The 24,924-nt window shown below is 44.9% G+C and overlaps 1 protein-coding gene across 4 annotated transcripts in view; it reads left to right on the forward strand.

Annotated features, from left to right (window-relative positions):
• Positions 1-24,924, forward strand: part of LOC122569185 (discoidin domain-containing receptor 2-like) — a 158,214-nt gene that overhangs the window by 3,177 nt on the left and 130,113 nt on the right. The window contains exon 1 of one of the 4 annotated variants that reach the window (XM_043729808.1): positions 8,999-9,045. The exons of 2 other annotated variants lie outside the window; for them this stretch is intronic. The gene's annotated coding sequence lies outside the window, so the exon portion shown is untranslated. Of the gene's footprint in view, positions 1-8,998; positions 9,046-14,711; positions 14,760-24,924 lie in introns of those variants that run through there. One more of the 4 variants, XM_043729812.1, reaches the window with a different exon arrangement.

The raw sequence follows: 24,924 nt of genomic DNA on the forward strand, positions 1-24,924 counted from the left end.
TACATAGTTATTATAGATATAAATATATCGAAAAGCTATTTTTATATATAGGTATTGTAACAATGATAATATCGTTTAAGTAGATCAATTCTTTGTTACGACCTGATAAAAAGCTATTTTCATTAAGAAAATGTACCGTTGTACGGTGAATTTATTAATATCCAATTGCTAATAAACATAAAAAGGGAGAAGCTACTTTTTAAGAGATGTATTTCAGGCCATATATTTCGTACTTAATAAGAATCGAACCCTCCGAAAGAATGATAGGTAAAATTTTTGCTACAACCGGATGAATGAGACGATACCTTTGAACGGGTTGTAAAATGATTAAACTTCCCGAATTTCATTTGTAAATGAAGGGCATCGCGGATGTAGTGCCCGTGTTCATTTTATAATGGCAAGAATGTCAAACAAGCAGGATGACAGTGCTCGGCCGAGAAGAAAGCTACACTTGACTATTTTATGTGCCGTACTCCTCTTCGCTCGGAGCCACGGAACCCTCTTGCATGCGCTAGTTCAGTTTCAAACTTTAATTAAAAAGGTGGAGTCGCAATAAGCTACCACCGGCCCCGCGTCCACCCTTCTCTCTTTTTCCCTTTTCACCCCCCACCCTTTTTCCCAGCTTTCCTCTTTTCTCGTTCGTTGTCGCCGAAACTGCAGGGCCCCAGAGAAGTAGAGCTATTTTAATTTCATTTACCAGAAATAAACAGAACAATCAAATTAACGTAGGCGAGTGAATATGCACGTCCGGCTCCTGCCTTTGATGTATTCCCGAAGTGCGTATTTTCGGAGCAACGACTATCCCCTTTCTTTCTCTTCCCTTCTCTCTCTCTTTCTTCTCCGATATTCTATTCGGGTCTCTTTCTTTCGCGCGCGCACAGTTGCAACCGTTGCTTTCATCGGGGTATATTGTAACGCGTGAAAGGATAAAACCACAAGCAGGAACCCGTGAGCGACGATTTGGTATTCACTTTGTGCGTTTGTGAATTAATTAACGGATTTTACCGATGCAGAACGAAGAACGAACGCACGAAACGATCACCCAGGGGATAGAATTGCACTATGTTCACGCCGATATAGAACTGTTACGAATTCGAATATCGACTTTCGTCTCGTTGCTTTTCGCCAGGAAACGCTCGGATTTTCCGAGTTTCCTAGCTTCGAATTCATAACCCGCGTCCATGGAGAACAATTGGAATCGATGTTTCCTAGCAGAACGATGATTTAAAACGCAGAGAAACAGGCACGCTGCTAGATACGGGTTTTTTTGCGACATATCTCTTTCTGTCTCTTTGTCTTTGTCTTTCTCTTTCTCTTTCTCTTTCTCTCCGTTTCTCATTCTCGTTTCCTGCTCGTGAAGTGATGCACGAACCTCTATGACTCAATATATTCGAGGAACTACGCAGCTAGATTTACGGCCACGATAATAGTTAATAAGCTTTCATTAAGGATTCGGGGAAAATTGCTTGCATATCTCGTGAAATATTCGCGAACGTTCAATTACGTGCGTTCGCGATAATAAATTTTCCAACGCACGGTTGCTGGGCGCACCGTTTGAATAGAACCCGTTACAAGGCAGAAATTAAATGAAAATTAGCAACCCGTTTTCAACGTTACCTAATTAAAAGCGTAATTATTTAGGAATTACCCGGGCCGTTCGCGGAACAAACAAACGCGCGAGCCGCATCAAAATTTCTCTGTCGATTCGGGAACGAGCCTCGTTGGCCTGTGCTTTCGCGTTTCAACGCTGCCTCGTTTTCGACACCACCACCACCGCTACCGGTTTCGATCGAACAACCACTCTTGGGCCTTTGGCCTTTCGACAACGGATCCTACGCTTTTCACGCAACGAAACACTCTATCCGGGGAGGAATATTTACCGAGACGTTTATTAGGGGCTGTTCCACCATCCCCGGCAGAGGAAGCAGAGACGAGCGTCTCTTTCCGCGTCGGAGCAATTATAAGGTCGTCCGATGTAACGAACGATGACACCGGGTCATACTCGGGCGCAATTTACTACGGCACTTTAACCAGGCCTCGTAACGTGCAGCATCGTGGCACACCGAAACCTTAATTTCGCCCGAACAAAATATTTATCGAGGCCCCTAGGAGTAATTGCGTGCATGACATCGTCACGTTGAAACAGCTCAGAGACGCATAATGAATAATCGACCTGTTCGCCGAGTGATCACTTGCGTGAGATTACAGTCACATTTTATGCACGGTACTGTCAGCATCGCGTGCGATAACACGTCGATTTCAGCCGCCTTTCTCGGCTTTCTCGTAAACATTTTTATAGGCGATAATTTTTCGCGATAAACGAAGCTATATCGGCCGCGAACATCTCGCTAGCCGCCTCGGTTATTATCGACCGAGTTATTCTTACTTTACTCGTTCATACCATTAATACGTCAAACTTCTTCGTTTCGTTTCCCTCGTACCTGGCGAAATCATTGTCGTTCCATACGTGCTACGAAAAGAGTCCATTATCCGGAGTAGATTGCTCCAAATAATTAGAAGCGTGCTTGTTTAGTAAAGTGCTCGGTGTTTTAACTACTCCGAGCTGTTACAAAGAAAAAATATTACTACCACCTACACGATGTTGTTTATTCTTCCGTTTAGAGATCGCAGAAACAGCTCAAATCGTTTAGGTATCGTAGCCGTGTCACATAGGTACGTTTCGAACCTATACTTCGCCAAACTGGCATCGAGGTTGTTTAATTTAGGAACCTGTTCTCTCAGCACCTGTTCGACTACGAGACCGCTGGTCGTTGCACGCAGTAACAGTTGTTTAGGTCAGTCCCGTCTTCGTTAGACAGTTTGTATCTCGGCGTCTTTCCAAATAGTCTCGCGACCGTTTACCCATCACGCCTGTTACACTGCTATTTCGAGTTGTCGTTCAGCGCGAGAACGTAGAAGCGCGTCAGGCTTGTACCGCTCGGACAGTAAAGCGATCCGGTTCCACCAATAGAATCTGCGGGCCACCTAAGATCAGTAATGGCAACGGTGTTACATAAAACCTGGTGCCGTCTGCGTGCTCGTTCAGGAATCTTATGCTTTTAGACCGCGAATCGATCTTTCACCGAGGCTGGCATGCAGCATCGATGAAACAGCCTGCAAGATGCTCTGCCATTGAATTTCTTTCCTCATCTAGCACACGCGTCATATCTTTCACGCCTGATATATTTCCTAAAGGGCGATACATCATTTGTCTTAGAAGGCGAAATGCGCTCTCGCGCCGATACCATGTTCCAGCTCGCGCCACCCGGGGAATGCTTTATATTTATCGGGACTAATACCATTTCCATGCCATAAACTACTCACCGCGACCGCTTTTCCGTTACCAAGCTGCCTACGTTATCTCAGGCTGCACGAAAGTGGATATGCGTCAAGGTAACGAGAACGTTTACTGCGATGCGTGGCGCGCGTTATGTATGCGCCTGTATTAACCCATTATGAAAGCGTTCGTTTACCGCGCGTACCCCTATCGACATTACGTTACGAGGGCGGTGTTTAAAAGAGCCTCGTAGAATATTTTTTAAAATGTATCGTTGAATATGTATTCACTGGAGGGCATCGAATCCTCTCCGCTGAAGCACCATGTTCAACGAAATTGCTGTTTTCTAGTGGTTAAAGCGGCTTAGTTTATCCGCGCGATAAAACTGTTTTTTTTTTTTTTTCTTTTTTCTACAGCGGAAATATTTTTGGACAGTATCTACAATTTTATTGTTATTATCTTGAGGCAACGGTGCGTCAAATTTCTGATACAGTTACCAAATTATGGAATTGGGTATTGTATAATATTTAATCATACGTAGTACTTTGTCTTATGTTCCTTTATACTTAGTTGTAAGTCTATCAAAGTGTTAAATCAAAGATCAACTTTCTCGATCGAAGATACATATCAGGACGTTAAGCTTAACGTCTTATCTCCGAGAAGCCTGTTGTCATCAATTGCAGCCTTCCCGTTAACGACGTTGACGAAACGGTAAGCGAACTGTTTCGTAACGGTGGTTGTTCGTAACTAGGAACGCAAACATGCCAAGTTCGATCCGACAAGACCGAGAGAGCTAGCCGCGTCGTTGGCGCGCGTACAACACACATCTCCCTGTGAGATAATGCATTATGAGAGTGCAGGTTCAGCGCGCACCGCACGGAAAGCCTTTCGGAAGGTGCAACTAGCTGCAAACTTCCGAAAGGCGATAACTCGTTCTAACGCAAATAGCCCAGTTGTAGTAGGGAGTAGGGACCACGGGCCGATCGTGGCCCCGTTTGTCTACGTTTGTCCTCGTTTGTCGTGCGAACTGTGTGCGTTGTGTACGTGTTCTTTGCACCGGAGCACACTCAAGGGCAAACAGGAAGTCTACCGGTTTGCACCACTATCTGTCCGCGGTAGTGTGGCGCAAACATTTGTTCAGGACACGGGGCGAAACCGGGACGAGACGCGTACGGCAGCGATGCGATATCAGTAATAAGATAACGACTGTCTGGTGAACCGAGTCCGCCTTTCCTGCTGCTGCTGTTGTTCCTGTTGCTGTCCTCTCGCCTTCTTCAGCGTCGTATTTCTTGTAGCAAAGAAAGATCTCCGCCTCTTCGTCCGCCTATTTCACGCTGGAGAACGTCTGGCCTACGCGAACGCGCGTTCCCCGCAACCTCACGCGCCGATACACGCTCGTTTGTTCAAACTTCCTTACCGAGGGTCCTCGAACAAAGTTGCCAGTTTAACTGTCCGCCACCCTTAACTTCCTTTCCTTCGCCATTTTGTATCTACCGCGTATCGAGCGAATTTTTGTCAAACCAGCATGGAACCACAAAATGCTTGCTCATGCAGAAATTGTCGGAGATCGACATCGTGAAATGCTAACGTCTCACAGAGTACATTCCGCTCCGTAACATCGTCGCTGCGAAAACTTGAAAGCGAAAATCATAACGGGGAACTATCGCGCGGCAAATATTGATCAATCGTGATAGAAACTCGACGGTTGATTGAATTAAAGTTGGTGTGTCGAAGCGTCGTTCGTTCGACACGATTATTTCAGTCTTCCCCCGATATTGAATACCTGATCCCCGACGATTACTCCTGTCTCCTCCGCGAGAGCCGTCGCTGGAATTGAAATCTTTCAAATGCCTCGGGTACACCGGCGTTCTTACCGGTTCGTAATGGCGTCCGCTCCGTACGAAAGTCCCTACATGGATATCTGGATGCACAAGAAGAATATTTCGTAGTATTCTTGGTCCGGTCGATCTCTCCGCGTTCGGTATCCCTTGGCCGCGGCGCTGTCGGACAAAAGAAGAAAAGGAACGCACGCGTGTATGTATGCGCACGGATACGAGAACACATTCTGCCAGATACGTATTATAAGCCTCCGCAGCCACGCGTGATCCGTCTATATTAAGGGAAAAGAAGAGGAAAAGGAAAAGGAAAAAGAAAAGGCACGAAACAACGATCTCTTCCAGAATTTTTGTAACGGACCGCAGTTACGAACTTGCCTAACCCTCTGGGATTGGTGTCCGTATCCCTGCGCCAATGAACCCGGCGCGCGCGTGTGTGCACGATTTTACGTTTATACTGCAGCAACCCCCGAACAAGGAACAACGTATGCTACGGCAATGGGCGAAGATTGGCATTGGGTGTTTGCGAGGCCGGCGTCGCGGCCACCCAACCCCATTTCCGTACGGTGTGAGAGTCGAGCATGTGGCAATAAACAATTTGTTACGTGGAGGGTCGAGGCCAGGCGGCATACGCTCTCGCACGTTGTATCCATCTTCTTCTGGCGTACGCACGGTGTTGCTCCGAACAACGCCGACGTAACAATCAATAGCAACGCGTCACGTTTTCCGCAATGCCTTCGGTCACGTCGATCGTTAACCTCTCGATTATCGTTGCGGTGAGCGCGGCAATCGACAACGATCCAACCCGTCGCGAATGTCGTTCATTATCTATGCGCTTTGTTCCATCGATTGCGATTCGCGATGTCTAGCGCCGATAGCACCGAGTAGATACGCCGATCATCTTTTATATCGACTTTCGTGCCGACATTTCTCGAATAGTATCTTACAAAAAGACGAATTTCTTTACTTCCAAAAATTGTTACCGGCAGAGAAGCTCGATTAATAGGGTATTGCAAGTGGCCTTTTATAAGATAATGAGAATATAATGGAGCTCGTAATATCGCAAGTTAATTTTGTCCTATCGCATAAAGTTCCGACTTGTTAACCCTGTTACAGAGAATTCCTTTGGCGTATTCCATATATTCCTATCGTTCGTTACCACTAATGCGATTACGCTTGTCATGCGTCAATCCTGGAAAATATAAGCCCTCCCCAAGGCACTTTCTTTTATTCCGCACCGCCCGATCGAGTACAAGAAATATATCGGCAACGTTTGCTTCCAAATCAACGCACTGTGCGTTTTGCACAGAAGCGCAAAAACGTCGGCGAAAAATCTACTTGACTTTCGTTTGCGCGAAGACGAGGAAGCGTTGCAAAAGGGACGGAAATTCTTTCTTTTTTTTTTCTCCTTGTTCGACTCCCCTTCTTCTCTCATGAACGCCAGCCGGCGGCGTTATACGAACGCAGACGATAACGGAGAGGCGCAAAATAAAATGAGATCGCATTATGTGCACTCGTGAAAAGGAGCCGGAGGGGCCGAGGTCGCTCGCGCATGGATCATATAGCTGCCGATGCAGATTCGTACAAAAGTGTTTTGTATCACGGATACACGCACGCACACGACCGCGTCCCAGCATTTGCGTCTTCCCTTTTACGCGAAAACGTGGTACACGCGGACTCTCTGCGTCTGTCGTCGTGACTGATCTCACAGAGAGTAGAGGAACCACCGAACGCGCGTCGACGCGTTTATAAGACGGCGTTTTGTGAAATCGAGGATTTGCCCGAGCAAAGATGGATGCATCAGTCGAGCTCTCTTCATTAGAACGATATCCATTGACACGTAACATCGCGGCTCTTCTCTACGCACGATTCGTTCGTATTTTTTGCCCCTCGCTAACCCTCCTCTGTTTCTGTCGTTTTTTACCTTCCTCTCTTTCCCTGCGTTTTTCGTTTTGCAAAGTCACGCTCGACGGGTGACGGTGTTCACCGTAGCAAAAATGTACGTGTTTACGATTCGCGCGAACGATCGCGCGATTCCCTTCCCTCGTCTTTTCATCCGTTAAACCTTTCCGTTTCCACGCGTTTGTATCGCGCTTCACGAAACTCCTGACTGACGTGGCTGTCGGGGCGTCGTGATGAAAACCGCGCGGTAACGGAACTCCATTAATCACGTGGCTTTCGTCGCCTAATGAAAGGGCAAAATATGGCAGGAGTCGAAAACGACGAGATAGAACGCCGCTGTGGCTACTGAAGTTGCCATTGCACTTCTAACGCGCGCGTGTGTCGCTACCTCCTGTTAAACGATTTAAGTCGAGATTTTCAACGTCGTCGTGGAAAATACGCGGACGGTGTGATCACGTTCCGTGTTTCGATAGCTTGTTTTCGCTCGGGAAACGAAAAGGATATTACAGAAACGAGAAATACCGATCCGCTTAAAGAGAGATTGTACTTCGTGTCTTCTATCGTCGCTGTAAAGCTTTATATTTATTACATTTTTCTATCCGTTGCTTGTGTTTATTCGCCATGAAGACCCTTCTGTTCGTTTATCGCAGGTTCCTTTGGCCGGGGATTCTATTGTAAGCTTGAATTCGAATTTCTCTTGTTAAGCAGAAGACGCGAGCAAGAAATCGATAAAAGATCGCGTTGTCTCGAGACTGCCCGCGGCAACTTCTACCGATTTCTTGTCACACGGCGTGTAACTTCTCAAAGTCGATAATGCGATAATGGCTGTAGAAAAATTACGTCAGCTCCGTGTATACTTCTCTTTGTACCTACGTTTTACCGACGAAAATTTCACCAGCATTTATTATTGCAACGGTATCTCTTCCTATAACTCGGGACTCTGCTGTAAAAAAAGAAAGTTACTCTCCCGGCTATGTAGCGTTAGACAAGAAAAGATACATCGTGTATATACATATATATATATATATAGGAAGGGTGTTCTATTAAAAAACTTAGAGCGAACTATTCTAATAAAATGCAGCTTGCACATCGAACGAAATATATACGCGTATACCTACACTCCCTTTGGCGGTTATACATTCAATCTAGGAGATTACAAGTTTCGAAACGAAGTTCACCAATGAAAAAAGTGAAACGAGAAAAATTGGATTACCCCGGCAGGCAACCGACGAGAAAGTATCTCTCCTCGTGAATCTCGAGACGAGGTGGTTGCGGTCAGGTTTCTAGCGTTGCTCGCAACGACAATGAAAGCGCAACGATAATAGCTTATTATTACATCGTATACCTGTCGGGGATACGCACAACCCGTTCACATTCTGAGCTCATTAATAACACTGTACGATTCAAGATAACGCCACGAAAACGGACACGTGGTTTGCGAACGCGTTTAGCAAGTGCCTTCTCCGTGTAACGTGGATCGTAGTCACGCATGAACGAGAAACACTTGTCGCTCGAAATCAGTTAATTCATCGGCTAACGCGGGCAAAACATCGAGCCGTACTACACGGGAAACCACGAGTTTCCGCTAAATTATCTCGTTCTCATTCGTAGTTAATATTACGCGGAATATTTTAATGGCGAATATCGGCAACGGCACCAAAAACCGATGATTATTCATATTCCATTCATACAGTGCCGCGTGTCGATTTAAGCTCTTAAAAATCCAATTTGCTCGACGAATATCTCAGATCTACGGCATAAATGAATTAAAAATCACGGTCACGCGAGGATCGCGTATGAATTTCACCGAGCGAGACCGAAACTCGCAGAATTGCCCTCCGTATACATAAAACGCGCGTGTTGCCCGTGTGCATATGCACATTGCAGCTGATGACGCGTGACACGTGCGCGTCGTCGTTGGGAATCAATTAGCCCGACATGCACCGCTGCCCCTGGGATACGTGTAACACCTTCCCTGCCGAGCGAACGAACACTTTTCGACGTTCGACATCGGCCGATACACAGCCGTGCGTGAGTATACAGAGTGATCCGTAAAAATTCCACCACATTCTTTAGATCTAATTTATTATGTACGAAATTTAATTTTCGAAACTTCATACATAGAAAAGGTAAACATACATATCTATGCGTATAAAGAGGATGTTTGTAGAGTTCCTGAAATCTTTCTCGAAATTCGATTATTAAATTTGCGAATGTCGTCGATTAAATCGCTAGCGAATATAGACAAGTTTCTACGATCTACCACATCTACCTACGAATTTCACATTATTGGCATCTTACTCTTTGGTGCTTGACAGTCAATATTGACACGTCGTAAATCTAAGGTAGGAAATGCACAGCAAGTGGTCCAAATAGAATTACAACCCTTGGGTATAATTTCCGGCCGAACTTCACGTAGCAAATCGAATCGTTTCGAACAATGCATCCACTCGGCAATTAGAGATGATTAGATTTTGGATTTGCATGTTTTGCAAGCGGTCGGTGATTGAAGGTAAAAAATTGCTCCGATGGAAACTGTCTGGTAGATCCACTGAAACGTCGGTTGATAGCGATATGAAACGGACGCGAACCAAATTCGGAATGATGCACGTGAAAATCTTCACCGTTGATCCGCGCGTTTTTGATGGACGAAATAACTGAAGCCTGATGTCCAGCTACTATCTAGCACCGGGTTTACGCGCATCTGCACGTGTAATCCCTGAAGGGTTTATAGGCCACCATCGTAGCATATATGTACATAAAGTTACATACCTCTAGAGCGATCAACTACGGTGGGTGTAGGGGAGTGCATGGAGGTTTCTGCAACACCCTCGCGCAGCTCGACTCGTTAATTAAAACTTGCCATGCTCGACTCAGTAAACACGACTACGCCAGGTCATGTCAAATTTTGCTGATCATTTTCGGCATGTAAACTGGAACAGGTTTCGATAACAACGTATCGTTCATATTTTCTCTATACATTATTCCTCTAATAAACGAACTTGTAAACGAGGTTTGGTACGTTAAAAGGTAGAAAATCGAAAATGATTGGAATGCCGAGGGAAGGCGAACGTGCATGTCGCCGCAATAGAGGATAGATAGTGGATGTTCGATGATGAAATGGGAATGTACGGCGCTTAGCATACCGACATGATTTTTAGCCTATCATCTAGATTGCACTAGATTGCGGTCGCCCGTTATCCGTTTATGCGCCGCAACGAAGTGATATGTGGCAGGAACAGGGGTCAATATTATCCAATACCAAAATCGATCCATAATTATTAAGCAAACACAATGGAAATGGGCTCCAAAGCATGCCTGGACAAATATGATTACATCGTTGATGTGAACATTCCGATCAATATAAACTGTGCGGTGGTATTCTCTATCCAATTACGCTTATGGGGTTTTGTCTGTAGGTCCGTGGAAATCAATCCTCGCTGACCGTGCATTGATGGTATCGCCTAATTAGTTTGATTATTCCGCGACTTCCTGGACTCGTCAACTGCGAACAAAGAGCGTGTTATGTGCTGTTTTCGAAAATGAACAGCTCGCTTTAAATACCCCTCGCGTATTAACAACTATGTTATACAATATACTTTTTGCGCAACATTTTCCACGTCCGTTCGCTCGCCCGTTCGTTCGGTTTTATTTATCAAAATGTATCGGGCAGCCGTGAAAGAAAATTATCGAGCTGAAAAACATCCTCGCTGTAATTTCACGGTACGTATAGCAAAACGAGGGAAAGAGAGAAGAGAAATAAACGAATCCAAATAACATCGTGCCTCCGTGTGCAGTCCAGGAATAATATGAAAGTCAAGTACCTAGATACGTCGGTAATTCCATTTGATTTTATTGCACTTCCGGCAGTTGGCGCGGTCAAAGAATGGGCAAGAATGTGCGCGTGTCAGCATACGCGATAATCGTGATGCGCGAACGTGTCTGCCGCGTGATGATGGAAGATTCGAACGCGCTATAGATAACGACATAGTCACGAGGCTGACTTGAAGCGTTTTCGGATGAATGTAGTGCCATTCATCGTATGCCTAATTAACACAACCTCGAGGTGTTCTGACCCCGGCATTGTGCGGGCCATGGGTGCGCGCGTAGCGTTCCTTTGCGAACCGCGAGCGGTGAGAATTTAATTAACCTGTTCTGCATTTGATAACCGGCAAAAACTTCCGGTCGGTGTCTTTTGTGAAGTGGTCGTAATTAATATTCCACGACAGAGGCAAAGAGCAGAAGAAGCCGGGGTGGTTGCAAGGAACAGGGTCGGGACGCGGAGCTGCGAGAGAATTTCAGTCGGCATCTCTCACGAGCGAAGCACGCGACGCTGCCTCTTAAAGGCGGAGCCAGAAGAATTTTCGGATGACGAATTCGTTGCTTTCGCAGCATTCGCACCGAACCATAACGTTGTTCGGAAAGTGTTTAATCGGACGTGCAAATCCATCTATCCGGAACAGTTACGAGTATTTCGCTGCGTGCCGCTTTCACTTTCACTTTTGATTATTGAATTTGAAATAAGTTCGAGTCTAGAGTCTCTTTGACACGGAACGTCTGCAAATTTAAATGGTCTTGAAAAGATCCATTTAGTATGAAACAGAGACAGGCTCGTTCCAAGCGGATGTTTAAGAATTCACGATTAAAAATTAATCGAGAAACGACGAAGTTATTGATTTAAGCAAAGTTAAATCTTCCTCCGTTTTTTGAACTATTCTTATCCGAATATCCTATTAATGTTTCTACGCCAAATCTTATTTCATTTCATCGTTAGATCTTCCATAACTAAATTCCATTACAAAAGCTAGATAAAATCAGAAACCAATTAAGCTGACAATTTTGTTATTTTTCGCTGGTCTGTGTCCAGAGAAAATCGTATGTGAAAACTGTACAAACTGTATTTACTTTCAAAAGTACACGATATGTAGAAAAAACACTACTTTCTCTGTTCCTCGATCCACGAATGTATACGTATCCATTGACGTAGTAAAGTATTTTTCGCTTGGCGTGTACATTCTCAATAACACCCCCGGATTGAATGGATGTAACGCAAAGTTCGAGCGAGCGGAAGAAAAGTAATCGCAGGTTGGTCGGTGTAGCCGTGAAATCCGAGACTCGAGAGCAACCCCGTCGAAAGTGAAATACGTACACAGTCACGTTACGTCTCGACGCCGAATCCCATTCATGTAGTAGACCCGTACGTGAAACGGTGTGTCTGCGTGACCGAAGTAAGAAAATGGAGAGGAAAAAGTGGCAGGGACAAGGGCGGGGAGAAATCGTATACGCGGGCAAAACACGGCAAAGCAATTTCTGTACAACCGCGTTTTCTCGTTCCCGCGAAAGGAATCTTTGCAGCGAGACGCGGGGGAATTTACATGCGCGTGTGCGTCGCGTCTGTGAAAAAGGATGAACTCTCCATGAATCGGTTCGGAGCGCACGATTCCTGAGGGTTCTGCCTTATTGCGAATTATTCCACAGCCTCGTACAGCTTATCGACGCTGTCCGTGAAACCTGACGAGCTCGTGTACACCGACAGACCGCTATCGATTTCGCTGTCGTTAATGATAATTAAGGCCTGGCACGATGAGATTTCGCTAATGGAAGATAATATACCGTCCATGGTATCGTATTATTACTCGATTTTCCGTGTGAAAGGTACTCGTTTAACCGAAAATTTTCCCACGTAACCATTGCAATCGTTCACTTACACCTTAACGATTCTTCGTACCTCTCCTCTTTCTGCACGTTTTTGAGACGCGTTACGCTCATACGAGCCTTTTAGAAGCCACATTGATCAACTGTACTTTCTATAAACTTCTATTTTCGTTACTCGAACGAATGATCCATTTTCTACTTTTCGCAAAACAAATTAATCGTTTACATGGACAAAGTTACTTGTAATAGAGAAATGACACAAATAATCGTAAACTTCAAAGTAAATTTTAATGAATAATATCTCTAACGATATTACCTTTCGACTCTTTTAATTCACGAAAGTAATCAGTATGTCTGCTAGGTACATCGCGATAGAGCTAGGAAATATAACAAATTGAATTATCGAAAGGAGAAATACTTGGAAAGAAGCAAACTGAAAATTCCCGATATAGAACGCGAGAGGGTTTAAAGCGTACTTTATGAACGTTATATACCAGAGAGTGTACATAAACATTTTATCCATGGTTTACCGATGGCGAGGGATAGTACACGGCGAAAGAGACCAACTCATTATCGATTTCTCTGAATCGTCCTTCGTACATTTGCCATTTATCGTTGAGCGATTGGCGCCAACCGACTTTCCGCATCCGGTTATCGGTTTTATTAATTGCCTAGTAATCAAGAACTCTCCGAACGATTGTAATGTAATCAGCGAGTCGTCCGGGTATAATCGTTTGAAGAACGCGCGACTACCTCGGTTACTCGCCCGCTTATCGATACTCTCGCATTAATGACCATCGATATAAATTAAGAACGAGAGTTAAGGTTAACCGCGTTTTAATTCCGTACTTTTATCGTGGGTACCAATTTTCGCCTATTATTCGTTCGAAAAATTATTTACATTCAGGGCATACAAGAATGGTACAGCGTATCGAACACTAAATCGACGAGACTTAATGGAAGTTCATGTAACAAAGTCCAAATAGAAGGTACAAAAGGAATAATACCGGTGGAACGAAAAATAGAGAGAAGGATGTGTTTGTTCGGTTTTATTTATACCAGACTGCTTTTATTTATCCCGCGACCGATATCCATCGTGAATCGATCAAACACTCGATGACGTACAACCGACAAGACAGAGAATACCGCGTATAGCGTGGAGCGACAAATATTCGAAAAAAAAAAAAAATAGCTAACAAACTTTCATCATTCTTTCGGTAACCGACGTAACGTGATGGATTGAGAAAGATCCTTCATTATAGATTTTCAATTTATTTTTCGATACAGATAGCGCGGTTCATTCATCTTGCGCGCTAAGTGATCGCGACACGTATCCATCGAGGCTCGATGTGCATTTAGATAACGCAATTTAATGAGTAATTTGTCGACTATGAATCTCCAGCCGACGATTATAGCCAACTATTACGAATTATGTCAGATCGCGCGGCTATAAAACGAGAAATACGTGTACGTGTACGTGTACGAGTGGAAAGAGAAAAATATAATACTCACGATCAGTGACGTTGCTCCGCGACGAGGCCTGCATGCATATGTATCTCTCACGCGTGCAACAGGAGAAGTTTCTCGGTAAGGCCAACGACTCGCTACATATTTATTTCTCGTAGTCTCGTCATTTGAGTGGAAAGAAGATATCCGAGAATATCAGGGGTGGGGGAATCGCTGGAAAAAGTATTTTTCTGGCATCACTGACCCTGGACAATGGGAGAGGAATTTGTAACTAGAGTGGAGAAGAACGAGTCACCCTCGGCAGCGACTTCGTTTAGACAGACTCGGTCTTAAATGAGATTCAACGAGGCAGCCTTATCTCCGGCGTCGGTCTATTGCGAGATTGCTGATTGCTCCCTTCGTTCCTTTAATTTACGATGAATCGCGCGTTGCACTCGTAATAAGGCTGGACGCGATGTCTCGTGCTGAATGGTCGTAAGCTTACATTCGAGTAACGAGCTGGTGTCATAATCTCGCTGCGTGTGCTACCGTCACGCGAGTTACGATGGACCGTGCAACCTCCACCGGCACGATTACACGCAGAGAGGAAGACCTGGCATAAATAAGAAATGCCGGCGCGGCCAGTGAGTTATTATCATTTCTTAATTAACTTTAGAGGTTCCTATTAACTTCTTTCCGCCGACGGCTGTACTGTCGCGAAACATTTATTAACCGGCCGCCTGAATGGAGGTAGTAAAACACGCGTTTGATAGAATCCCCTTGTAGAATTTTACACAGTCAATGAGATGTTCCCTCTTGAAGTAGATCGGGAAGCGGTAAGAGTTAATAGAGAAATACTTGTATGTAAATTAACCACAGTGATCTTAAGGGGATCGTGATTTTAAGACTCAGACAGTGAAGGGAAATAGGTATGTGGAAATGCCGATGATCGAAGCTCTTTGACTATCGTCGAGTATAAGAATAGATAGTATAGAAAACAACCGTGAAACACGACCAAATCGTGCGACGTAATGACAGTGGGTGTCGCTGGATGTCCATTTACATAACGAGATTATTTCATTTTCCCCGCGAATGGAGCCGTAACCCCACATGTAAATCGGAGACACGTGAAAGGCGTACGATCACGGGTGTTTGAATACGAGGATCTTTGATCGCGATTGTTAGACTCCCTTGTGCGACAATAGCGCGTACAAAGCGCGCATCATGATTGAAAAATTCAATGACCGGCATAATCCGTCATCTGCGCCAGTGCGTTGGAGATATAGCAGAAAGGTTACGCTAGTAGGTGCGTCACGGTAGAACGGACAATCGGTTTTTCTGGTAAACGACAAAAGGACAGCGTCACGTATTCTCTTAGAGAACGTTGCTCTAACTATGTTTCGTCGGGAAATTAAAAAAATAGTAACGAATTACTTGCTTTTGTTCCTTTTGAAGTGACATTGCCTGTAACACAAGCGAACCGTACCGACATCAAAGCGTCGACCAGTTGAAAAAGCGAACGACCCAGCGTTGTTCGACTAATTTCTAACGTTGAGCCAGAACTCATCGCGACGATGGATCATTAATTCATAGCGTATTCAACAACAGGCTTCCGTTGTCCTGTTAACCGGTTTATTTGGTCGAGTGCGATGTCAAAAGTTATTCGAAAGTAGGCTAACTGGCCGGAGGGTCCGGCGGAGGGTCTGTAATCGCGTGTAAGCTCCCATTTTCATTCCCGTCCGTCCGGATTTTCTGTGAAGAGGGTGGACGCGCGCCTCTGAAAAGGATTTATATATCGTGATACAAGGGATACAAGGGGTACGACGAGTCATGGATAACAGAATGCAGAACAGAACGAAGGCAGGGAGCAGATACAAGTGGAAGGAAGGAAGGAAGGGAATGAGCGCACAGAGAGAGAGAGAGATGGGGGGGGGGAGAACGAAAACGAGAGAAAAGGAAAGATGGAAGCAGAACTATGGTAACATCAAATTCAAGTACCGCCCTTTTGTTCAACTTGCTAAATTATTAATGGGTACCACGTAGTAAGAGCCACGCGAGCTACGTTCGTTCTATGTTCGTGCAGCTTCTGCATATCCAGCGACGTGAAAGGAGTCGGACATCGGGCGTGACATAAATATGTAACGTAACGCGTCGCTATGAAAAATACACTGGAGATTATAAGCAAACGGATACTCAGCCAGGAGAACGGAAAATCCTGTTGCTCGGTGGATAACAATTTTCGATGTACATCTTCGATATTACCTCGTTAAATTTCGTTTTATTCTGCGTAACGACGTTCCCTGGTCGCTTAGAGCGTCTCTCTTATCGTGGAAACGAGAAAGAACCGATCGATCGGATTTTTGGCCGAGATCGAAGCACGGATTCTTTGATCCTCGGTCAGACGGTTTGTCTACAACTTGAACTATCTAGGTCGATACATTCTTTTGCTCTAAACCTGGCGATAGTTCAAGACCATTCTTCTTCGCGAAACTTGCCTCGTGACTTCAAATACCTCGCGGCCGAGGTTCACCTTTTTTATTCAACGAACGTATCCCTGAAGTATTTAAATCCTTAAAGGACCAGGGATAAATCAAACGATAGGCCTCCCTTTGCGAGATTCGCGGCATATTTCACAAGTATAGAGTATATCCGACGCTAGAGTACTCGATTTTGAACCGGATGACTGGCTCGTGCGCGCACCTTCTTTTTTTTCCATCCCAGCTTTCCCGGGGGTAATCGCGTAACCCGATATATCGACGATATTTTCGGTGGATCTAATATTAATTCCGTCATAAATCAGAGCGGATGTCTCGGTGAAAGGGCTCGCTCAGATTTATTGGTTGGCAGGTAGGACGATATGACGAAATAACTCGATAAAGGTCTGGCACGAGACTGAAAGGGGAGGTTCTCCCTTTCTTTCTTTTTTCCTTCCGTCATTCGACGAGCTCGTGCTTTCCTTCTTCGATCGCTGTTGTTTCCCCCGATTCCTCTTCGTCACCGTTTCTACCTTACCCTTTTCTGTCGCAGCGAGTCGTGGTTGCATCGCGTTCGAAGCTCGGATCACGGGGATGAAGCGCACCGTGCAACACAATGCGCCACGGCAGATGTGCCCTACTCAATGGAACCGCGCATAGCCTGGTTTCCCTCTCCTCGAGTACTCGCACGTTCCCTCCCTCTTCAACGACTCTTCTCGACCCCCTTTTTCACTCCGGTTTGGTTCACCGATGCCCCGACACCGTCTCTTTTTCACGCTCGTTATGAAAATCCAACTTCCACCCTGTCTATCTTTTTTCTTCCTCCCTCTTCTTCGTTTTTCCTACAAGCTATCCATATTCTCTCACTGTGCGCGCACGCCTGCATCAATTAGCATACTCTCGATATCACTGGCTCGGACATAATCGCTACGAGACGACAGCAATTTCGAATATGAGCGGCAAATCGGCGGTATTCGCTTGATTACGCTTCTTTTTCCCAGGATCAGCTCTCCGAGCTTCGAACGATACGCACCTGGTCTCATTAACTCCGTTCAATTTACTCAAACAGACGGAGAAACCGAACCGCTCGTGTAGTCACTTTCGATCCGTGGTGTATCGTGACCGGGTAATTTTTTACAGTTCGACCCTCGTAATTGCGCACTCGATTATAACTAGTTAATTCGCGAATATGAAGTACCTCGTTCCGCTGCTACGAATAAGTAATTAGCGAGAAGGTTTCTTCTTTTCGTGTTGCTATCTTTTCGTTGTTTTTAATTCTACACCCTGTTCTCCGGCTTATATTTTCCGTGCATGCACGTAACACTGATTAACAGATATTTCCTGCTATCCACACGTAAATTGCGATCTCTTAATTATCTGAAACATAACTGTTCGGCGCTATTATTGGAGTTTTGAGTTTACGTGTTTTAACAAAAAGATTTAGCGAGAGTAATCAACGAGATCGAAGTAAAAGATATTTTTTAGCTGAACTAAGGATATTTTTGACGAATAAGGTATGTGATTTCTAAGGTAGAATAATCGTATCTTAGTAGCAGCGGATATTTCTCTTGTAAATTTTTATAACAAAAGACGATTAACAATTAGAGAAAATATTCATGATATGTCTTTTACAAAATCCATCTACATTTCCATGAAAAATATCGTAACTCGAATCAGTGGCTAGAATAAACAAACTGTGAAATGGCAGGCGCGTATGTCACAGCCATATGCACGAAATATTTAAATTCCTGGTAGAAGAAGCTTCTCTGCTTCCTAAATTTTCTATAACATATTCGTAGCGCTTTCGTGTTTACTTTCCTAACATTTCTGGCATCCAAGACAAACGGCGAACGTCTACTCCGTAAACGAGTACGGACAACTGACAAACAACGACGATCGTGGAAACTCGGAGTCCCGTAAGAATGATCTTTTGTTTAGAAACGAAAGGTGAAATAAATTGAAGGCAACAGAGGGACGAGAGAGAGCACTGAAACGCGCCACTCCCGATATCAAATACGGGATCGTTGCACGTGTTCCCACTTGTCGTTTGTTCTTCTTTCGGACCCCGACACTTTTTCCCCCTTTAGAGACAGACGTACGAATTATTACCAGCAATACGAGCGTGCACGCCGCGAGAGTGGTTCCAGTTATAATGGACACGAGGATGGAGGATTCAAAGTGCACGGAGCACTCGTTCCTCGAGTGTTCGCCAGTGTACGATTTGTATCGATGCCACCAATCCACCCCTGGGGTCGTTTCGTGTGTTCAATTGGAAATACCGTCTGTCGTTTCAGTGCCGCAAATTAAGACGGGAATTTAAATGTGCGCTCGTCTGCATTTTTCTGTCTCTTTTTTTTCGCCTATGTTCCACTCGTTATATACGTGCACTTGAAAAATCATAACCATTACGATGACACGCGGTGCATTGTGCATCAACACACGAAAACTCGTACACGACTCGTAATCGAAATAATGAATTACATTTCTGTATTTTCGATTCTCCGCGTCGAACGTGCCGAGCTTCCTCTCTTCGTCGTTGTAATTAATTAAATTTTAGCGCAGGAGTGGCGTTTCCATCGTTGACCGTTCGGAACGCGTCGATTACTTTTTCGAACGATTTTACAAGATCTATACGGTAACGATCGTAACAGGTACGTACGGCTTCGAAAATCGTTACGTTCCTTGTCGCTAATATATTTCAAGCGATAATCGTTTGCGGTGGTAACGAGTCTCGCTCGAGCGTTCTCGAGACACTTGGCGACTTTGCGTGGAACACGAGCTCGTAGATCGTGGCGAGTTCGAAAGGGGTTTGCTTGTAAGATCGTAGATTTGCATCTCGGTGAAAAGCAACGTTCGATGCTCGGGAATGTGTCCGGTGTAGTCAATGGCGACCTCCCCGAGGGAACGCGCGTGGTGCTTTCGGTGAAAGGCGGCCGGACAGCGGAATAACTCTTTTTCGCAATTACTCCGAGTACCTCTGGTGCGCGCAGAAATGCCCGCACGGCACGAAAGTACTCGCGTTCGTGTCGCACTTTATGTGTACGTTGGCTGCGTGCGCAGAAATTGAATCGCTCATGCGGAATGAAGCGTATTAAAGGTGATTCGATTTCTTCGTTTTATTCTCTTCGGATCAAACAGGTTTTCTGTCAAAGGAGGAGAGGGATGTTGTTGCCAGCCGGAGTAGAAGAAATCGTAATCAACGAGCCGCAGTAATTACGTGAGAATAGAATGCTAATAACGGGTAGATCCTTTTTACGCGGGGGATTAGTATGAAAATCGATTTCTAATATGTCAGAAGGAAATTGCTTAAACGAAACACGAAATTTATTGGTATTCGTCGATTACGGCGCGACATCAATTGAGAATCAACTTGGAAAATTGAGCGACTGGGAGTGTCAGCAAAAACAGTTACAGAGATTACGATTTCTCGGAATTGAATGATCTGCGAATCAATCTCTGAAGTTACGAGACTATAAAGCGAAATCACCCGCCCACACAAGTATACGTACCTTTGCTATTTTGAAATTCATACTTGCAGCAAAGGTGGAAGGAACGATCTTCGCCAGGCGCCCGTCGCTCGCGCGGTCGTTAAAATATGCATCGATCTCAAAAATTGCACGATTTCCAGGCGTCATAACGGACCTAGACAGTCGTGCATCGTCCCGATCTATCTGACTGCTCGCGATATAAATGTTCTACGTGTTTGTAAATTCAATCGCGCGCCAGGTAATACCTTGGATGTGTGATACAGCCTGTCTCGACGATATTGTCTCACGCTCGATGTCGCGTTACTGTCTCGCATCTGCGGCCTTTTCGTGTCTGAACATCTGGGTCTTCCCGTTCGTCGAGACGCAATAGAGCTTCTCCATTTGATTCCGAGCTGTTACTTTATTAGACCGCAGCCTCGGACGGCGATGAACCGATATCTCCGTGATTCCCCGCATCAAGTACCTCGGTATTCTCCGGTTGCAATTCGCGAGAATAGACATCCGTTATTTGTGGTTGGAACGCGTACGCGCTCTTTGTCGTTATAACGTTCAAATTTGTCCGGAAACGTTTATACAGAGGTACAAATTGACGCGATAGGTGGCGTCGGTCACCACCCCCGGCATTAGTTTGCCTTTCACAGATATTTCACCGGGCAAATTGCGCGTAATTATCGGCAAGCAACTCTCCATCCCTACCACCTGGTTAGCCTGCAGCGAATTTCCTTTTTCGCTCGCACGCACGCAGGTTCCGAGGTTGTTTTCAAGCTCGATCGATTCCCAATCGGTTTTCTACCTGGCGCTCATTGGACATCGATGAAAGGGAGCATATGACGGTTACGTCTGTGATCACCGATATATCGAATCCATAGTCGGCGGTTTTTGGGCAATATCGTTGCTGGCGCACCCTATTCTGTCTCGCTCTTTCATGTCTCTTCTTTCGAAATGTACCCGTCTCTGTTCGCGAGTGTGCGCCTGTATCTTTTTTTTCTTTTTTATTCATCCCGGTGTTTGCCCAAACTGGATATCCACGGTACTTTTCCACGCGTGGTCCTTTGTAACTCGCAATGACCGCTTTTTCGTCCTTTTGTGCCGGTAGTTTTCCATTGCCCGTATTTGCTTTCATTGTTTCTGCCGGACGCAGCCGCAGCTCCCCCGCATTTTCATGCTTTTGATCTGACAGCATACGTACTCCTCCGCTCACGTGAACGGACGATAAAAAACAAGCAACGAGAAAGGAAAGGCAGAGAACGGGTGGCGCCGCGAAAAACTAACTACACCCCACGGACACTCTTTCTCCCTCTTATCGACGACTTTTTACGCGTACCATCCGATTTCACCCCCGTTCCACCCTTACAGTGGCTTCGTCCCCGTCCTTGTTCCGTCTCTCCCGCTCACCACCGTTACTACCGTTCACGGGCAATAATTTTCGCGGTGCTTACGAAACTTTTGAGAAATAAATTTCCACCTGGCTGAGCCACCGCTCGAATTTTATGTTACCACCGAGGGGGATTAATATAATTCTTTCGCTCAATTTAGGAACGAGGTTAAACAATGGAGCATAACGGTAACGAGCTCGGGCTGTTCATTACGAAGAAAGAGCTTTGAGAAATTAAACAGGTAATAAAGCAGATTTTTTGATAAGGCCGGAGCCGGCTATTTATTTCCCGTCGTAACTACGCTTTAAACGTATTGCAGCGTAATGCGCGAAAGAATCGGGTAATTATATGGAAGAATAGCTCGTTTACAAATATAGGAATATAGAAAGAGGGGAACGAGCCGGAGTCTAAGGCGAATTAAATATTCAGGAATCTAGCGTGCCGGTTTTTCCGTCGTCGTCTCTGTGAACATGAAATTTCAGAGAAAGCGACAGCAGCCAGTCTGGCCACAGTATCCCCTCAAGTTCGTAGTGCGTACTCGTCGGTAGTGGTGTGACTGCACCCTCCGGCATCCCTTGGTGCACTTAACCGTAGAAGGGCTTGGAAGCACACAGGACACCATCCACTTATGTCGCGGTTTCCCCATTGGCATCATACTAAACTAAGTGAACGGGAGAATGAGTATCGTCATTAAGCAATTCCGCTTGTAAGCGTGTTGAAGGAGGAAAACGGACCCCGTGAATTCGACACGGAACGCATCCTCGATGTAGCGCGGCGCTCGTTAACCACTAACCATGCAATTACTTATTATCTCGAAAACGAGACGTCCTCGCTCTTCAGAAAATACGACCGTTTCCTTTTCTTCCATTTCCTCGCCATCACTAAAGCTTAAAAGATCCCGATGTCGCGCAGCGTTTCTCACGCCTCCGTTCCACCGACGGCTAAAACTTTAATTTAAACTACTTTCGCGTAATCGTTTCTTAAGAAATCTAACACGCTCGTGCACGTAACAAGGACGGCCTGTACACGCTCGTTTATCATCCAGTACACAGAGGAAAGTACTACTTGACAGGGGGGGGGGCCAATTACGTTTAATATTACAGAGTTCACCGCGATGGCGCGGCGTGACGTGTTATTTCGATCGACCAACGAAGAAACCGATTGCAACGGTACACTGCTCTCCTCGTTTCCTTGTCGTGTTCAATTTTCTCCATCTCAGAAAATTCAAACCATACCACTGCTAGGTTGTAACAACCAGTAAACTACCTTGCTACATTGTACAATTGCCATACCGATGTGCGTTTTATTGATAATTCAATGCATTATTTCAACAAGACGAATTTACCTAACTAACTGGTAGAAAACGTGAATCCGGATTTTTAAGCGACAGTCTTTGGAATAATGAATAAAATATCGCGAGTGAAGAAATTGTAAGCTCGTAATACACGATGCACCCAACATTTTTTAAGATATTTAATTTTTTAACATATTTTATAATTATCGTAATTTCTTCGACGTGCGTTCTATTTCTATAATAATCGACAACTTCCAATTCGTCGAATTTAATCACCGAGTTTAGTCATCTGGTTTTCGTTCCTCTTCGACCAAGTCTTAGCGACTGATCGACGATGCGTAATAGCACCAACAGCTACTACAGCGTGTACAGTAGTGTGTGATGGAACTCGCGTTCTCGTAGAACCTACCTACACATCTACTTCTATTCCTCTTTTTTTTTCCTCAAGCATCGCCTTCGCTCAAAGCTGCGAAATAATTCCACCGCGCAATTACAGCTCTTTGGACGCGAATCGTACGCGCTTTGGTCTACGACGCAACCTGATTTCCGTAGCCTCGTACGAAAGGACTGCCACGACGTGGCATACGAAGAGATTAATTAAAGGGGCAAAGAGATTAAATTCGACGCCGTCGAGAACGCGGAGGCGACGTGCCGCGGGCGCGTCAGCGCAAAAATCGGCGTGCACCACGAAAGCTGCGAGCATCTCGTGGTTCTCACGCTTGTCGGTGTTTATGAGCGACCCCTCCGCGGCCGGATCGTGCAAGCATTACATTTGAACAATGAGAACCATTCTATTGAAATGCAACAATGGTGCATTGTGAAACATCGTGCAGGATGAATATTCAAGAACCGGCCGCTCGAACCTGCATTAACGAACGCGTTTCCTTCAAAAGCGTTGACAATTTCATTTGTAATATCCTCTGAGCCCCTTCCATCCGCTAGTAATATCTCTCCGAGTTTCGTTTCATTGATCGATGAATCAGTTAATTAAGATCACGGTGATACGGCACCGAAATATTCTATAGCCCTCGTTATAGGATTAATTTCTTATCCTTTTTCGACGTACATCGTATCTCGTAGGAAGAAAAACAAGTTCAACAACCTATGGTAAAAACGCGTGAATGCATATCGTTCTGTTGCTGCTCGCGACGATGGTTGATATCAAAAGCGATACAACGTTGCCAAAACCATCTTTCGCACGATGTTTTTAATCAACTTCTGGTTACCTGTAGTTTAGATCACCGCATCTTAGAAAGTCGTTAAACTTGAACGATAAGAAAGACGATATAGAATGGGTTAGGCTGGGATAATGGGTGAACAAACTCGACGTTAAAGTTACTACAAGTTTGTTATTTCGAACCCTTGTCGATCCCTAAGTAATCCCTAAACACAAGCAATTTGTTGTATCGATCAGCGTCCTAACAATCAGCTCCCGTACGGAATTGCTTAAACGTTATGAAATGAGTGGTGGCTTTGCAGAAACGGTAAAGTGTTTCGTGCCGCGAAATTAGTATAGCTCATTCCGTTCTATATCCCGTTCGTTAAGCAATTTCTCGTATAACCGCGAGATGCGCGCTTTGGATGTACGGATGTTCAATATCGACAGGCATTTCCGTGCAAATGGTACACGCGTGTTGTATTCCGCTCAAAGAGAATTCGGCCTATTTACGAGAGGAAGAATTAACGGAGTCATGTTCACGGGATCGTGCAGAACCATCCGAAATTATGTATATGAGTAAGAATTCTTGCTTAATTACCGATATTACCGCTTATCTCGATATTGAAATTTCAGGAAATTATGAAATTTTTCACGTTCCTCGAGCATCGGCTTGTTACATGTTGTCAAACGATACGGTCGACCGACGATGGAGGGGAACGTTAAATGAAAATTCATATTGATCCGGACATTCTTCCTTCTCGTGTGATCCTTTTTATATATATGTATACATATATATAAAATATATATATATGCACGCGCACGTGTTCGTTTCATGATTAAAAAGGGGGCGGCCGATTGTCGTTTCGATCGACGGCGCGACGCTTGCATCGGGAAATACACATTTTACGGCGGCGGCGTGCAATTTTAATCGCACGTAATTAGTTGTATTTCAGTTGGAAATTACGATGGAACTCTCAAACCGGTAATTAATATCTCGAATTAATCAAAAGATCGGCAC

Source organism: Bombus pyrosoma, linkage group LG7, assembly GCF_014825855.1.
Source record: "Bombus pyrosoma isolate SC7728 linkage group LG7, ASM1482585v1, whole genome shotgun sequence".
NCBI classification, from domain to species: Eukaryota; Metazoa; Arthropoda; class Insecta; order Hymenoptera; family Apidae; genus Bombus; species Bombus pyrosoma.